Source organism: Glycine max, chromosome 7, assembly GCF_000004515.6.
Source record: "Glycine max cultivar Williams 82 chromosome 7, Glycine_max_v4.0, whole genome shotgun sequence".
In the NCBI taxonomy this organism is placed as follows: Eukaryota; Viridiplantae; Streptophyta; class Magnoliopsida; order Fabales; family Fabaceae; genus Glycine; species Glycine max.
Genome location: NC_038243.2, coordinates 25,694,784 through 25,713,612, shown reverse-complemented (window position 1 = coordinate 25,713,612; position 18,829 = coordinate 25,694,784). Strand labels below are relative to the sequence as shown.

Genomic DNA, 18,829 nt, shown 5'->3' with positions numbered 1-18,829 from the left:
CACTGGCTAATACGGCCGGGCCATACCCTATCCGCCCGAAATCTTGACGGCACGTTCCTCCTCCCCGGCATCCCGGGTTCGTACCCTAATCCATACTTGTATGGATTTCCCTTGATATTGACCACGTCGGAATTCCCGAGGCAGTCCTTGCCTAGACCCATTCCGGGCTCAAATCCGTTCCTGAGCATAACACGTGCCACCATTATGGCCGCGTTGGAGAGAGAAGGTAGCGACGGACTTGGTTCCACCGAGGCGCAGCTCACCACCTCAAAGGATTGGAAAGTCGTTTCCAATGATTCTTCCGCCGCTTCTACGTACGGTGCGGAGGAGGGGCAGCTCACTAACATATCCTCTTCACCCGACACTATCACTAAAAGTCCACCCACTGCGAACTTCAACTTCTGGTGAAGCGTTGAAGGGACCACTCCTAGGGCATGAATCCACGGTCTTCCCAAGAGGCAGCTATAGGCGGGATTTATATCCATTACTTGAAACACCATATTGCAAGTGTGGGGGCCTATCTGAATGGGAATGTCGATTTCCCCCATTACTTCCCGCCGAGTACCATCAAAGGCTCGCACCACCATCGAGCTCGGCTTTCCTAGTAAAACATATCACTAAGGCCTTGGCGGTTAAGGGAACCTTCTTCTCTTCCGACTGCATGCAAATTTGTGGTTCTTCCCTCCCTCCTATGGACACTTCAAGCTGCCCGCAATCCATGAGCCGTTGAAGCAATTCTTCCACCGCGAGACAAGTTTCTATGTCATGCGACTCCCCGAGGTGAAACAAACATTCATCCCTTTGGTCTCCACCACAGGAGACCATGCACGCCGCTTGCAGTGATTGATAGATGAAGCGTCTAGAAGTAGCCACCTCTCCTAATCTCTTTGCCCGTGATGGGCCATCCTCTTCGACGGCTTTCACGCTAGCCCCTCCATGACTAGCTAGCGGGTTGGTTTTAACATTCGGGCCTTCCTCTTGAAACGATAGCCAGCCGGCACTAATCAGGTGCTGCACCTTATACTTGAACGGGATGCAGGTGTCAATATGGTGTCCGGGAACTCCACTATGGTACACACTCTTGGCACCCGGGTCATACCACTTGGGGTAGGGTGGCTCGAGAACCTTCCCGGGTATGGCCACCACCAAATGATTCTCCAATAGTGAAGGCCATAACTCGGAGTATGCCATGGGAATAGGAGGGAAGTTGTCTTTCGGGGGCGGGTGCTGTGCATATTTATAGGTCGCGCCGGGGGCTGTATTATTAACTGGCCGGGGTGCGGCTGGAGCTGTGCGTTGGGCCGGCGCTCTTTCTACTGCGGGTGGTCCTTTTACTTGAGTCGGGAGGGAATTCCCGGCTCGGATTAAAAAATTTGGGGGATTGGGATGGTATGAGCTTTGGATATTTTGGGGTGCTTTCATCCATGTTGGGGCGGTGGTGACCGCGTGGGCGTCTCCTTCCTTTTTCCTCGCGCCCACTACTGGGCTCTTCTGTTGTTGTTGGGGACCATATTGGCAGCATATTCGAACTTGCCTTTTCGTAGTCCGGATTCAATCCTTTCTCCAGCGAAGACGAGATCTGCAAAGTTAGCTGGCATGTAGCCTATCAGCTTTTCATAGTAGAACGTGGGTAACGTATCTACCATAATTGTGATCATCTCCCTCTCCGTCATGGGCGGTACGACTTGGGCTGCGAGATCTCTCCATCTTTGGGCATACTCCTTAATGGATTCATGCTCTCGCTTAGTATACCCTGAAGCTGGTTCTGATCGGGAGCCATGTCCGTATTGTACTGGTACTGCCTAATGAAGGCAGTTGCCAAGTCCTTCCATGATCGGATCTGGGAAGCTTCCAGATTGGTATACCATGCTACAGCTGCCCCGGCCAAGCTGTCTTGAAAGAAATGGACCAACAATTTTTCGTCCGCAGAATACGCCCCCATCTTTCGGCAATACATCCGAAGGTGCCCCTTCGGACATGTCGTCCCTTTGTACTTATCAAAGTCCGGTACTTTGAACTTGGGAGGAATAACGATATTGGGCACGAGACATAAATCCGCTAAATCCGACAATGGGTAATTGCCAAGGCCCTCGACTGCTCTTAACCTCTCTTCAAGCGCCTCAATCTTTCCCTTATCTTCCGCGAAGGGGACAGATTCTTTTACGGGTGTGGGTGAGGCCGGGATATGGTGGACTATGTTTGGCTGGGGTAGTTCATGGGGGGACGGATCTTTGAGGTGGAGAAGGGGGCCAAGATTGGTATCTCCTTCCCTATCGTCTTGCCCGGGATAGTCTTCATAAGGTGGGAGTTGCCCCTCGAAAGTAGGGGCTTGGCTTAAATCTTCCGAGGTGGCACGGGGGGTGAAGTCCGGAGGCAGGCCATAAGGATAAGCTTGTGGACTATACCTTCGACCGAACACGGCCGTGTTTCTGTCTAGGCCCGGATTCAAGGCGGGCTGCAGCACCGGCTCCGCTTCCCTAACTGTACTGGAGGCGGTTGTCGTGGCTTTATCCTCTATGGTTTTCTGGAGTTTTAACATGACCTCCGAGATGGAAGCCATTTGATCTTTTAAGGCCGATAGATCGGCCTTCATCTGTTCTTGCACGCCCTCTTCATTATCCATTTTTCTGGATCGAGTGTTATAGGGGTGCCTTGGTGTTTTCTTAGTTATGATGAAATTTCTAAAGAAATAAACAACGGTGAGTATGCCACCAAAACATGAGTATGCAAATGGATGATCGGAGAACTTGGATCCACCCCAAGGTTTTTTAGATAACATGATGAGTTCAGAACTTCTCATTTTATAAAAAGAACAAAGCTTTCATCTAGCCAAGATTATACAAAAGGTGTTACAAGAGAACCTAATGATTCCTAATTATATGGGCCATCAAATCTATCATGCGTTGACAGTAATTGATTAGCCCATGAATCTCCTCTGGGGCAGTACACACTTCGGCCATGGCTTTTGCTTTGGCTAATAGACGCGGGAGGTATTGACTTCCATTCATGGTCAAGGCGAACCTATCCATCCACATAGTCGCTTCTTGATGCAGTGCATCAATCACCCTCCCTCTTGCTTCTTTTTCGGCGTACACTTGTGCAAAATCCTCCACTAGCTTTTGTTCATGGGCCACAGACTAGTTTAACTCTTCCTTCTATTGCCCTATGATAGCTAGCATGCTTTGTTCCGTGGCTTCCAAGTGTTGAGCCAAACTCCTTTTGGACCTCACGCAAGCAACTAACTCCTCTTTTAAGATCATGCCATGCACCCGTGACCGATCTCTCTCCTCTCTTCGGAGCTTGAGCTCATTGTTGCTACCCCACAACGCTCCTCGGAATTTCTCTCGGCCATATTCCTCCTTGCGGGCCCTTTTGGTTTCTTGTTCAAGGGCTCTTGCAGTGGCCGCGTTTTCCTCTTGTAACTCGGTACACTCTTTCCGGATGTGTGTAGCAGCTGATTTGAACTTCTCCTTGGCGAGTCTCGCCTTCCCTAACTCTAATTTTAGAGCTCGGACTTCTTCATCTTCCTCCGGAGCTTTGAAGTTCTCCTCATCGATAACTTTCAATTTGGAGAGCCAATCCAACCCTCGCGTATGAATTCTTAGCCATCTATGATAACCTCCGATGGCGTCATTTCGGATGCCTCTAAGCTCCTTGTCTTTCCTCAACGGACTCCTCCACGCCTTGTGGATTCTTTGTATAACCTTGAGACCTTGCGCGCCTAGATCCCTCACAAGGAAAGGCGAGAGACTTTCTTCGGTTGGCGCTCCCCTCATGGGATACCCTAGCTGTCTTATGGCGAGTGCGGGATTATAATTAATACAACCCCTAGTCCCTATCAATGGAACATTAGGGTAGTCCCCACACGAGAAAAGAACTCCTTCCTTGCCTTCCTTCCAACGAGGAAACCAATTGATTGCGCTGCCCCCTATCCCAGCCAAATGTTGGTCCCAATCGACTCTTCCTTTTTCGGCGCATGAGCGATAGCTTTGAAGCGGACACGGGTGTCTCGTGTCTTGTCGGAATAGGTGTGAAATCAACCACACACCGAGAGCGGGTAAACAACAGACAATCCGTGCACCGTTTTTCTCACACCTCCGGTCAAAGGTGTCAAACAAATCTGCCAAGATAGCCACCACTGGACTTTCCTTGCTATGGTGATATGCAAGGAAAGCATCAATGGTGGCTAAGTCTACCAAACCGTCAACGTTCGGAAAGAGGACAACCCCAAAAATTAGCAACGCTAAAATATCTGCAAACAGGCCCCACTTCTCTTGGCTCGCCATATCCCTTGCCTTGCCTTCCAAGTATTTCCGAGGCATGCCAACTACGCCATTCCGAATTTGCTTCATGCGATCCAACTCTTTTGCTGAATCTCCAATCACAGCTGCAATCTTGCTCAAGGAAGGAAGAAAGCCGGAGAAAAGATACGGTTTTCTCCCCCCGAGAGGGCATCCTAATATCTCTTCAAACTCTTCAATAGTTGGCACCATTTGGAAGTCCCCTAACGTGAAACACCTCAACGACTGGTCATAGTATTGGGCGAGGTATACAACGGCTTCCGTAAATACCTCCGCTACGGTCAAATCTAGAATCTTCCCGTAAACTTTGCGGAAGGCTTGCCTTTGGAGGGGTCCCATCAATCGTCCCAATTCCTTGAGGCTAGTGACATCTAGACTTTTAACCTTGACTTGATAAAACCTTTTGCCGTTTTGATTTGTCCCCATCATTTACTTAAAAAAGGGGTGGATCAAGACTCCGACATGAATGATGCGATGCGTATGCATGAAACGGAAAGAAAACAAGAAAAAGGGGTAATTCATACATATGAGACCGCAGAGCCCCAATTTTAATGCTACGTTTTGGGCATGATGGTGCCTCAACGTAGTATTAAAAAGGTTACGTATTACTCTAAAGAAACCGAACATCACTAGCAAAACTATAAACTAGTGCTATTTACCAAAAAATGCATGAGAACGAATGGCACGGAGCGTGTTTTCTCTTTGCCCCTATTTGGGAACCTATAGGACAATATCTAGGGGTCTCTAATAACTACTCCCCAACAATTCATAACTCACACGGCTATTTTCTAGAGGTATCATCACTCAAGATAATAATATTGTGGCGGTATGGAATACCAGCGACAACACATTATAAAGACAGAAAGCTCTAGACGAGGTTTCACTATTATCAAGCAAGTCGGAGACCTAGCATGATGATAGATTCACCTCCACTCCTTAAATTCCCATGAACTCGGGTATAGGGCCCCTTTTTTACTCAAACTCGTGGGTGCTTAGAATGAAGCGTAAAGAATGCGAAATAGACAACAATTATTTACATTTTACACAGTTCAACAAATGCACACACGAAGTTTCACAAATTCACATTTCCTTAAAATAGGCCTAACTCACAAAAAGGTCCCCAGTGGAGTCGCCAACTGTCGCAACGTGCCCTTTTGTGGGCGAGCGAAGGCGAGGCTCACGGGTGCGCTTTCCAAAGGAGGAAAGATGCGCGGAGTCGCCACCAACGTTTATTTGTGGAAAACGTCGGGAAAACCGAAGGAAACCAGTCAAAATGAAAATTCTAAGTTCGGGAGTTGTATTTACGCTTGAGGAAGGTATTAGCACCTCTTACGTTTGTCTCGAAGGACAACAACCTATTTTTTAGAATTGTGAAATTGTGTTCTCTTAACTTTTATTTCTTTTTATTTTTTGAGGTCGACAAAAGCGGGGCTTTTGCTCCTACGTAACCTCCATCAAAGAGGAAATCAGACCTACGTAGTTCTTTCTTATGCGTGAATCAAGTGATTGATTTTTTTACTTGAGGGGTGATCATTTTAAGGCGTTGGACCTTAAAAATGATCATTTTTACTTAGTAAGAAACTGAAATGATAAACTTTCAAAAAAAACCTATTTTTGTGGACGAGCTTGACTAGGCGAGTTTGATTTTAGCCTTAGTTTCACTTTAGTTATTAGTCGATTCAATTAAGAATGAGAAATCCCAAAGAGAAAACGTCCGATTGATTTTTGGCTTTACTTTACTAAAAGGGTATTTTTTGATTATTATATTATTATTTTACCTCTTTTTTGATTTCCAACGTGGTTACGGCACGACCGAACGGTCGGAATTCATTTTAACCGAAATTAACAGATGATACAATTCAAACGATCGGTGGAAATTTATTTTATTTTTAGATTAAGCTAGAAATGACTTAAATAAATGGCTTAAGCACGTCAAAAGGGGGTATAAAAAGCAAATGAAAACGAGAATAAAAATACATGAAACAAAATGTGGACCACCACGGGTACATAGAATGAATTGAAAAGCTCGGTTTGAGGTACTTACCCATTGAAGACTGAAGAAAACGAAGAACGAACGATGAATCTTGAAGAACGGTCGAGAATCTTTGCGTAATTACTCACGGAAACGTTACGGAAACGTCACAGAAGCGCCTCGGCTTGGATTTGCTTCACGGAAATAATTTTCCTCAGCAATTTCGAGAGAGAGAGAAGTGCCAAGAAGGCTGACCCTTTTTCTTCTTCACTCCTCCCCCTATTTATAGCAAAATAGGGGAGGAGCTTGCCACCCAGCTCGCCCAGGCGAGCAAGGTTGCTTCCTCCAGAAGCAACAGCCTTCTGGAGGAATGATCTGGAAGGCCCAAGTGGGCCAGATTGCTATTTGTATCCCCCTTTTTACTAAATTCATACCCCTTCTATTTGTTTGGTAATTCTTTTCCCGTAATGTTACGAAACTTTACGAATTTCGTAACGATACTTATTTCCCTTCCACAAGGTTACGAATCCTTACGGATTATGTATTTACTCTTTTTAAGCTTTCGAAGAAGTTACGGAAACTCACGGATTGCGCAAAACACCTCTTTTCGATTTCTGTCACATTACGGAATTTTCACGAATCGCGTAAGCCTACTTCCTTTTGATTCTTGGCACGTCTCGGGACTTCACATATTGTGCAACAAAGGGCACCAAGTATCTCGAAGCGGTCAATCAAAGGTTGTATATCATCAAATAATAATCCCCAGACGAAATTAGGGTATGACACAAGGTAAGCTTTTTGGCTAAGTTGTTAATTCACACAAAACATGGCCTTGATCATCTTCAAACTCATGCATTCATTCCATAATCAAAGATTCATGCAAAAATCATTACTTAATGCTAGTCGTTCTCTCACAATTCAAGATCACACACTCACCGGGTTATGGTTAATGAATACCTTCACAATCAATCTATTAAACTAACTAACATTTTCATTCATGATCCTAATCCATGCTCTTTCTCTTCTAATCACTGCATCCTTATTCAAAACATATGATTTACACATTCCAGTTCACTCAAATCATGTAATCAATCAATTCAAACCAACAAACACTGAATTTTTCAAAATCAAACATCAAACCACTGGATAAAATGAAATATACTGTTCAAACTAGCTTAAAGCAAGCTACCATGCAATCCAAAAACTAAAGTAAAACTATAAACTGAATTTTAAAAACTGAACATAAATATAAAACCAAATTAAAAGTGTACTAAAAACATAATAATAATAAAAGTGTTCAAAAGACAAGAAAGTAGAAATCCTGTCACTGGTCCTGCGGTGGGTCTTGGTCCATGGCCTCATCATTTGTCAAATGCAGCACAAGTGTGCCTGTTGGTGATCCTTGCGGGGTGCTCAGCTCCAACACTGGTGTATATATTGGTGATGCCTATGGACTGGCCTCCGTAATCACTGGATTTTCCTCTGGATCAGTTTCTAGTACAAATGACTCTAGGGGAGTGGCCTCTTAATCATCCTCCTGAGCAGCAGGTGTAGTCTAGAGATTTGGCTGAGGCTCCTGAGCTGCGGAGGCTTCACCTCCTCCATGAGAAGAAGGCTAGACTCCTGGCCAGGCCACCTGCAAAAAAAACTCCTTCATGCTCATAATTGGCTGATGTTGAGCCAAACTATGTAAACTCTGCATCACCAGGTATTGACCCTGATGAATGCTCTGCAGCATCGCCATCATGAGGTCTATGCTCTGAGTGGAGGGACCGGAAGTAACGGGAACTAGTGTTGAAGGAATAGGAGCTGGTGTAGTAGATGTCTGGGGAGCAGCAGAAGATGGACCCTCAGATCCTCTAGCCCTGGCCTTGTGGGTCCCTGGAAAGCTGACCGTGGGGTCGTCCAAGTTCCAGCAGTTCTTCTTTATGTAAGCCAAGTTAATGGCTGGGCTGAAGGACTCAAAAGTCAAGGAATCTGAGGTGACTCCTCGGGCCATGCATAAGGCAGTGATGAGGGTTGGAAATCCGAGACTCGAGGAGTTGGATTGAGCCATAAGAGTGATCTGTCCAAAGATGAGGGCTCCAACATTCATGTCCATCTTCATCACTAATCCATATACCAACCTTGCCCTGTCCAAGTTCAGATCAGAAGTGTGTGATGTAGGGGCAAGGTTGAAATAAGACAAAATGCTCCAAGTCTGTGGCAGAGTAGTGAGGTCCTTCCTCAACAGCTTCCATGGCAGACCCTCAGCATTTAGAACAAATCCCCTACCAGGGATAAAAGTTGGGCAACCAGTTGTGGAGGCTCTGGTCTCAGTCTGCAGAACTTGGAGTAAGCAAGAAGAGTCTCTGATGTGTCATTATTTTCTCCTATTTCTTAACCCTTTTTGTCACCATTTTAATTACTGATTAGCCTTAATTGTCAAATTAATTATGAAGTTTTATAATTTGGGCCTAATTGACTAATTTTGTGTTTTTAATTTAATTTCAGGAGAATTATAAGCAATTGGGTCTGAATCCAGAATTGGGCTTGGACTTGAAGAGAGCAGACAATTTTATTTTATCAAATCTTATCTTATCCAGATTTTATTTCGTCCAGATTTTATTTCATCCAATCTTATCTTATCTTGTCCAGATTTTATTTTATTTCATTTATGGGCTTGGACTTAAAACAGATTTGTAAGCTTTAGGGTTGAGGATCTATATAACAGCACCAGGGTTTTAGTTTGTAGACTGTTTTGGAGAGGAGAATAATTTTAGGGTTTTGCAATTCAAGTTTTTACTGTTCACGTAGCAATAAAATTCGTTTTTTGCAATTTCGTTTTCGGCTTCAATCTGCAATTTCGTTTTCTGCTTCCAATTGCAATTTCATTTTTTGCTGATTAATGGAAGGCTAAGTCTCCAACGTTGTTTTCTCTTGAGGATCAACCACAGCTCTCTTTGAGGTTTTGTTATTATTATTGAATTCTGATCAGTTTTTCCTCTTCACCAATTGCTCTGTAATTATTGTTATTAATCCATGCATGCTTAGTGCTTGATTAATTGTCTCTATGGTTAATTTACGTTCATGCTTAATGATCAGTTTCGTTCATGATTAATTGGTGTATGCGTTGCTTAATCACATAATGACAACCTTATGTTAATTTTCACTTAGTAATTTAATTTAGGGTTAGATTAAGTGGTTGGACTGATTAGGGATAAATCCTTGTAACCTAAGATAAGAGACTTGCTTGTGAATCAAGGGGGAACAACATGTTTTAATTCTGTTATTTTTTTAATTCGAATTTGCTTGCGGTTTAATTTACAAAACAAACAACCCCCCCCCCCCAATTCATTACTATTTTATTACTATTTGTTATGAACGTTTGGTTGACCATTGCTCATTGGGAGATGACCTAGGATCACTTCCTAGATACTACATTTTTAATGTTTATTTGATTCGGGTACGGCTTTGATAAAATTTGGCGCCGTTGCCGGGGAGCGGTGGGCCAAAGGTTCATAATAGTGTTTAGTTTTTTTGTGTGTAGCTCTGTCATTTAGGTTGTGAGTGTGTGTTGTTTTTTTTTGTGTAGCATTATGTTTTGCATTTCAGTTGTGTTCCCTGTTTAGCGACTGTTTCAGTTTTGTGTTTTGATGTGAACAGTGATTAGCGACTGGGAACTAGCGACTAATTTTGCAATTTAATTGGCAATTTTTTTTTGATAGTTAGAGTTGTTATTTTTGGCTGATAGTTAGAGTTGTTTCTTTTGATCCATATTTTGTGTGAAAAATACCAGGAGCACTTGGTGTGGCAGTATTTGAGAGAGATAAAAATTTTGGGAACTTGTTTTTAGCAAAACTTAAAACAGCCATAACTTTTGCTCTGGGTATCAGAATGACTATTATTATATATGCATTTGGGGTAGAAAAAAATTTCCCACACCATGACAACCCACTTGAGCCAGTTGGGGTCTCCCAAACTTGAAACATCAGCCGTTTACTAAGTTTTTTTTTTATTTTTCAAGTATTATTGTCCTATTTTTCTAAACTTTGCTTAGGTATTTTTCATATTTTGACTTTGAATTTTTGTTTGAAATTTGTTGTGCTATCTTTTCATGATTTTAGGGTGTTGCTCACAAAATTTCAGCTCATTTGGATATCGTTTGAATATAGCTGTAGTTTTAACCCTCCCCCGACGCTTGTTTGAGAAACACATGATTTGTTGCATATAGTGCATGACTAGGGGCAATCCAGGTGATTTACAACCCTTTGATCCTGAAATAGATAGAACCTTTCATAGATTAGTTAGGCATAGTGTGCATCTTGATCATTCTGTGCATTTTGATCATTCTGAGTATTCTATTGCTGGTGATTCTGAATATTCTAATTTTGAGCATTCGACTACTGATTTTCATACTGAGAACATGGCTCAACCTCCACCTTGTGAGAGGACTCTTAGGGAGATGGTTGCACCTGATTTCACTTATGAAAGCTTGTGTGCATTCAATATCCTGATGAGGGTGTTCCATATGTTCTTAAGACTGGACTAATACATTTGTTGCCCAAGTTTCATGGTCTTGCAGGTGAAGATCCTCATAAGCATCTTAAGGAGTTCCATATTTTTTGTTCCACCATGAAGCCCCCTGATGTCCAAGAAAATCATATCTTTCTAAAGGCTTTTCCTCATTTCTGGAGGGAGTGGCAAAAGATTGGTTGTACTACCTTGCTCCCAGATCCATCTCCAGCTGGGATGACCTTAAGAGAGTGTTCTTGGAGAAATTCTTCCCTGCATCTAGGACCACTACCATCAGAAAAGACATTTCAAGCATCAAGCAACTTAGTGGAGAGAGCTTGTATGAGTACTGGGAAAGATTCAAGAAATTGTGTGCAAGCTGTCCTCACCACCAGATTTCTGAGCAACTCCTTCTACAGTATTTCTATGAGGGACTTAGCAACATGGAGATGAGTATGATTGATGTTGCCATTGGTGGAGCCCTTGGTGATATGACCCCTGCTGAGGCCAGGAATATGATTGAGAAGATGGCTTCCAACTCCCAGCAATTCAGTGCAAGAAATGATGCTATTGTCCTTAGAGGAGTCCATGAGGTGGCCATAGATTCATCTTCATCTACTGAAAATAAAAAGCTTGAGGGAAAACTTGATGCCTTGGTCAACCTAGTAACTCAGCTTGCCATGAATAAAAAATCTGCATCTGCACCTATTGCAAGAGTCTGTGGTCTATGTTCTTCTGCAGATCACCATACAGATCTATGTCCTTCTTTGCAACAATCTGGAGTCAATGAGCAACCTGAAGCTTATGTTGCAAACATTTATAATAGACCCCCTTAGCAGCAAAACCAACAACAACAGAATAATTATGACCTTTAAAGCAACAAATACAATCCAGGTTGGAGGAATCATCCAAATCTGAGATGGACAAGTCCTCTACAACAACAACAGCCTGTCCCTCCCTTCTAGAATGTTGTTGGTCCAAGCAAGCCATATGTTCCTTCTCCAATGCAGCAACAACAAAGACAACAAGCAACTGAGGCCCCTCCTCAACCTTCCTTAGAAGAGTTAGTGAGGCAACTGACCATCCAAAATATGCAATTTCAGCAAGAGACAAGAGCCTCCATTCAGAGTCTGACAAATCAGATGGGGCAGATGGCTACTCAGTTAAACCAAGCTCAATCCCAAAATTCTGACAAATTGCCTTCACAAACTGTGCAGAATCCAAGAAATGTGAGTGCCATCACCCTAAGATCTAGCAAGCAATTTGAAGCGCCTCCACCAGTAGCAGCAACTGCACCTAAAGCTGTCAAGCTTCATTCTACACCTGAAAAAGAGTATGAGATAGTTGCACAAAAGAGAGAGCTTCCTAAGAAAAATTTTCATGCAGGTGGACCTTCTTCTAGTAATTTTGACTTGCAGCAGCCTCCTATCCCTCTTCCATTCCCACCTAGATCAATTCCAAACAAAAAGATGGAAGAAGTGGAAAAGAAGATCTTGGAGACCTTCAGGAAAGTAGAGGTGAACATACCTCTGCTAGATGCCATCAAGCAGATTCCAAGATATGCCAAGTTTCTAAAGGAGTTGTGCACCCACAAAAGGAAGCTCAAAGGCAATGAAAGGATTAGCATGGGCAGAAATGTGTCAGCATTAATAGGTAAATTTGTTCCTCACATTCTTGAGAAATGTAAGGACCCATGTACTTTCTGTATAGCTTGCATTATTGGAAACAGTAAATTTGAGAATGCCATGCTAGATCTAGGAGCATCAGTTAGTGTCATGCCTCTGTCCATTTTCAATTCTTTATCTCTTGGACCTTTGCAATCCACAGATGTAGTGATTCATTTGGCAAATAGAAGTGTTGCTTACCCCACAAGTTTCATAGAGGATGTGTTGGTTCGAGTTGGTGAACTTATTTTTCCTGTTGATTTTTATGTTCTTAATATGGAAGAGGGATTTTCCCATGGTTCAGTTCCAATTATTTTAGGCGGGTCATTTATGAAAACAGCCCGAACCAAGATAGATGTTTATGTTGGCACATTGTCTATGGAATTTGGTGATATTGTTGTTCATTTTAACATTCTTGATGCCATGAAACATCCATTTGAGGATCATTCTGTTTTTCGTGTTGAGATAATTGATCAGATTGTTGATGATTATATGTTTGATTTAGATTTTGTTCTTCATGGTAAGAAGCATCCTTTTTTATCTGATCTGCATACTTGTCATTCCTTATGCATTGAATCTGAATCTGAGTTTGAATTTGATCCTATATCTGATTTGTATGCTGAGAGTGAATTTGAATTTGAGTCTGGTTCTGATTTTTTGGGTGTTGTACCTCTTGATATTGATTTTTTAGAGTTAGAATGCTCTAACCATGTTGCAGGAATTACATACACTTCTAACTTGCTTTGAGGTACAGGCTAAGGAACCTTTCTCTTTTTATCCTACCCTGGTTCCTCCCACTGTTCTGTAGAAGCAAAGCTTCATGATGAATCAAAGGTGATTTAAAGGTGTTTTGATGATAACAATGATGATAACAAAAGATGATGACAAAGGTTATGACAAAAAGCTCAAAGATCAATCAAAGAAAAACTCAAGTGAATCAAAGATCAATTAAAGAACAACTCAAGTGAATCAAGAACAATTCAAGAGTTCAAGATAAGAATCAAGAAGAATTCAAGACTCAAGAAGAAAGTTTAGAGTCAAGAATCAAGATTCAAGGTTCAAGATCTCAAGAATCAAGATCAAGATTCAAGAATCAAGAGAAGGCTTAACCAAGATAAGTATGAAAAGTTTTTCTCAAAAATTGAGTAGCACATGATTTTTCTCAAAACATGTTTACCAAAGAGTTTTTACTCTCTGGTAATCGATTGCCAAATTGTTGTAATCGATTACCAGTAGCAAAATTATTTTGAAAAAAATTTCAAATTGAATTTACAATGTTCCAATTAATTTCAAAAAGCTGTAATCGATTACAATGTTTTGGTAATCGATTACCAGTGCCTTTGAACGTTGAAATTCAAATTCAAATGTGAAGAGTCACATCCTTTCACATAAAAGCCTTGTGTAATCGATTACCAAATTAGTGTAATCGATTACCAGTGACTGTTTCTGAATAATTCAAAAGATGTAACTCTTCAAAAGGTTTTTGACTTTTTCAAATTGGTTTTAAGTTTTTCTAAAAGTTATAACTCTTCTAAATGGTCCTCTTGGCAAGACATGAAGAGTCTATAAATGCAAGGCTTTGATTTGCTTTTCAATACACTTTTTACACTTATTCAATCAATCCTTTACAAAGCCTTGAATCTCTTTGAACTTCTTCTTCTTATTTGTACCAAAAGCTTTATGAAGTTTTCTGGTTTTCCAAACCTTGAAAACTTATGCTATTCATCTTTTTCATTCCCTTCTCCCTTTGCCAAAAAGAATTCGCCAAGGACTAACTGCCTGAATTCTTTTTGTGTCTCTCTTCTCCCTTTTCCAAAAGAACGAAGGACTAACCGCCTGAATTCTTTTGTGTCTCCCTTCTCCCTTGTCAAAGAATTCAAAACGACACAGTCTGAGAATTCTTTTGATTCTTCCCATTCCCTAATACAAAAGTGTTCAAAGGACTAACCGCTTGAGAATTCTTTTGTATCCCTATTCACAAAGTATCAAAGGTTTAACAGCCTGAGATCTTTGTCTTAACACATTGGAGGGTACATCCTTTGTGGTACAAGTAGAGGGTACATCTACTTGGGTTTGACTGAGAACAAGAGAGGGTACATCTCTTGTTGATCTGTTCTAGTGGAGGGTACATCCACTAGGTTCAAAGAGAACAAGGGAGGGTACATCCCTTGTGGATCTTTGCTTGTAAAAGGATTTTTACAAGGTTGAAAGAAATATCAAGGACCGCAGGTCGCTTGGGGACTGGATGTAGGCACGAGTTGTTGCCGAACCAGTATAAAAACTCTTGTGTGTTTGCTTTCTTCTTCCCTACTCTTTTACTTTCCGCTGTGCATTTAATTTCTGCTTTTACTTTCCACTGTTCATTTAATTTCCGCTTTTACTTTCTGTTAAGTTTCTCTTCTACTCCTCATTCTCTTAACAATTTATTAAAAGCCTTAGAAGAGTAAACTTTTAATTAGTAAAGGTTTAGGAATAATTAATTCAACCCCCCTTCTTAATTATTCTAAGGCCACTCGATCCAACAAGTGGTATCAGAGCAGGTGTCTTGTAGAAAGTTTAACAACTTCAAGATTAATGGCCTCTTTAGATTCTTTGTCTTTCAAAAGCATTTTCAGGAACAGGTTATTCCAAGATCATGATGAAGACCAAGTAAATTTTTGTCTCATGACAAAATCTCATGATAACAACAAAGAAGAATTTGTAAGGAAGAAGTGATACATCGATAGTGGATGTTCAGAAAAATGGACATGTTACATAAGGCGACCACAATATCAGTAAAATCTCAAAAGAGGTAACATCTAAGCCATCTCTATGAATTAAGGTATGAGTAATATTTTCAGTTAATTTATTTTCGTGGCTAATTGAAAATAATTGTTGAAATTGTTTGATTATGTTTACAATGTTTAATTAACTATATTTACTTTTAATTTTGAATATATATGATTGTCAATTAACACTTAGTCTTAGGAAAAAGGTGATTGTGTTTTAAAAAAAATTATAGACACTAAAAACCAACTTGCAGACATCTTTACAAAACCACTAACCAAAGACTCTTTCTACACCATTTGAAGAGAATTAGGACTTCTAGATGCAAGTGACTTAGACAAATGATTTATGTTTTGATGACTTATGACTTATTTGTTATTTATGCACATATGCTTCTATTATAATGTAAGGATAATTTATTATCGTGTTTGATTTCTATAAGCTTCTCTTTTCTTGTTTAATGATTATATTTTGTTTCTAATCCTTGTATTTGGGTATGTTTTTATGACATTTGAATACTTAGTATTTCTTTTATTATTTGATTAGTATGATTGAACATGATGATTATATTTACTTGCTCTTGGTTGTTTATGGTTATGAGTTTTAAACTCAATTATTTTGATGATATATGATTAGTGGTATGTACTTATATTTGGTTATTATGAATGACTTTCTGGATTATATGACATTCTATGAAGTATTATATTTCTAGTAGGGGCATAGAGGTAGACCCTGCAAAAATAGATGTTATTTCACAATTGCCTTACCCCTCTTATGTGCGAGAGGTTCGTTCTTTTTTTGGTCATGCAGGGTTTTATAGGCGCTTTACCAAGGACTTTAGCAAAGTGGCCCTTCCACTATCCAATCTGCTGCAAAAGGAGGCGGAGTTTGATTTTGATGGCCGGTGCAAAGAGGCTTTTGATTGCCTCAAGCGTGCAGTGACTGCCACCCCTATCATTCAAGCACCTGATTGGACAGCATCATTTGAGCTAATGTGCGATGCATCCAATTATGCATTGGGAGCTGTCCTTGCTCAAAAGATTGACAAGCTGCCTCTGGTGATCTACTACGCTTCTAGAACATTGGATGCTGCTCAAGCAAATTACACTACCACAGAGAAGGAGCTATTAGCGATAGTTTTTGCTCTTGAGAAATTTCGTTCATATTTACTTGGTACTCGTGTTGTTCTTTATACTGACCATGCAGTTTTGAAGTACCCGCTGGAGAAGGCTGAATCAAAGCCCAGATTGATCAGGTGCATGCTTTGGCTCCAAGAGTTTGATTTGGAGATCCATGATCAGAGTGGTGCACAGAACCTCGTGGCTGACCACCTGAGTAGGATTGAGCATGCGTCTGAGGACTTACCCATTCGGGATGATTTTCCGGATGACCATTTGTACATCCTGTATAGTATTTCTGATTCCTTCCCCACTCCTTGGTTTGCTAATATTGTGAATTATTTGGTTGCTTCTGTTTTTCCTCCCTTAGCATCTAAAGCTCAAAATGACAAAATTAAGAGTGATGCTAAGCATTATATTTGGGATGATATTTGTGGAAGTTGTGCAGTGACCAGGTTATTAGTAGATGCATTCCAGACCATGAGATTGACTTGGTCCTACAATTCTATCATTCTTCTACACCAGGTGCCCATCTTGGCATACAAAGGACAGCTCGCACGGTGCTTGACTGTGGTTTCTATTGGAAAATTTGTAGCACTCGTGAGCCTTGTCAGAGAGCAGGCGACTTACTTTCATGGAGACAACAAATGCCTCAACAACCTATGTTGTTTTGTGAGGTGTTTAAAGTCTGGGGTATAGACTTTATGGGGCCTTTCCCTGTCTCTTTTTGTTTTGTTTATATTCTCCTTGTTGTTGATTATGTTTCAAAATAGGTGGAAGCCAAACCCACCAGAACTAACGATGCTAAGGTTGTTGTGGATTTTGTTAGATCTAATTTGTTTTGCAGGTTTGGAGTCCCTAGATCCATCGTTAGTGATCAAGGCACCCATTTTTGTAACAGGTCCATGTATGCCCTGCTAAAAAAGTATGGGGTCATGCACAGAATTTCCACACCTTACCACCCCCAAACTAATGGGCAGACTAAGATTTCAAACAAGGAGATAAAAAGGATCTTGGAGAAGATTGCGCAGCCGAACAGAAAGGATTGGAGCACCAAGTTGGATGATGCTCTTTGGGCGCATAGGACTGCCTACAAAGCACCCATAGGGTTGTCTTTGGCAAGGCATGTCATCTTCCTGTAGAGATAGAGCACAAAGCCTACTAGGCTGTAAAGACCTGCAACTTCTCTATAGATCAGGCTGGAGAGGAAAGGAAGTTTCAACTAAGTGAGCTAGATGAGATCCATTTAGAAGCCTATGAGAATTCCAAATTCTACAAGGAGAAGACCAAGAAGTTCCATGATAGCCTGATAGCTAAGAAGGACTTCGTGGTTAGACAGAAAGTTTTATTGTATAACTCTAGGCTCGGACTCATGAGTGGTAAGTTGAGGTCAAAGTGGATTGGTCCTTTTGTGGTGACTAATGTTTTTCCTTATGGTACAGTTGAGATCAAAAGTGAATCCACAGATAAGAGCTTCAAGGTCAATCGACACTGGCTGAAACCATTCCTCACAAATCCCTCCTTAGTGGATGTAGTGGTGGAGGAGACTTCCTTACTTCACCCTACTTCTCTTCCGTCCTGACTTAGGGATTTTTCTTTTTCTATCTCCTTCTTTACTTTTATTGCACTTGTCCAAATTAATTGATTGATTTGATTGCTCTTGATCTTATGATTGTGCTACAGTGAGGACAATGTGTTGTTTAAGTGTGTGGGGGGGGGGGGGGGAGATTGTTCTTTAATTTCGTTGGGTTTTCTAGTTTAATTTTGTTAGGTTTTCTAGGTTAATTCTGTTATTTTGATTTTATGTTTTGTGTACAACATTGCATGTTTCTCTTTGAATTTTGGGTTATGCACAGGTAATGGGTAATTATTTTTGAAATAGGAGTTTCTTGGCATTTTGTGAATTGAAATCCTTGTTTTTCTCTACATGTCAAGTTAGTTTTGAAAGTTCGAATTGAAAGTGATAGATTTACCCTTGGTGAGAATTTGAGCCATCATCATCTATTTTATTCGGTGTGTTTTGACTCATTGATTGCTTGCACAATAGCCTTGGCTTGACTCTTGTTGATACTTCTTGCTTCACATGTGCATGTTGGGAGATGATTTAGGCATTTTGTTCTTATAAGCCTCTAGCCAAATGAGCCTACCCTGAATTGATTCCTTTGTTAGCCCCTTTGAGCCTATGTTCCCCTTTCTTTGTTTTGAAGCTCATTACAAGCCTTAAGTGAAAAACCATGATCTTACCCTACCCTTAAGGAATTTTGGAGCTTTGGAATTGTTTTGGGAATAAGTGTGTGTGTGTGGGTGGGGGGGGGGGGGGGGGGTATGTTTCATTGGATGATATGTTTTTGTTGGCCATGCTTGATGATGTATTTTGGCCATGCTTGATGTATATACATATATTGCCTAATTTTTACTTTATTTTTCAAATGCTTTCAAATGCTACTATTCACGTTAAAAAACGAAAAAAAAAGAAAACAAAAAAAGACTAAGTTGGAATAAATGAGGGCTTGG

General features: G+C 41.0%; 1 non-coding gene across 1 annotated transcript; it reads right to left on the bottom strand.

The window, feature by feature from the left end:
• Nucleotides 1–11,057: 11,057 nt before the first annotated feature.
• Nucleotides 11,058–11,164, bottom strand: LOC113002235 (small nucleolar RNA R71). The gene has a single exon (XR_003267779.1). It is a non-coding gene; the product is annotated as a small nucleolar RNA R71 (small nucleolar RNA).
• Between the last annotated feature and the right edge of the window lie 7,665 nt (nucleotides 11,165–18,829).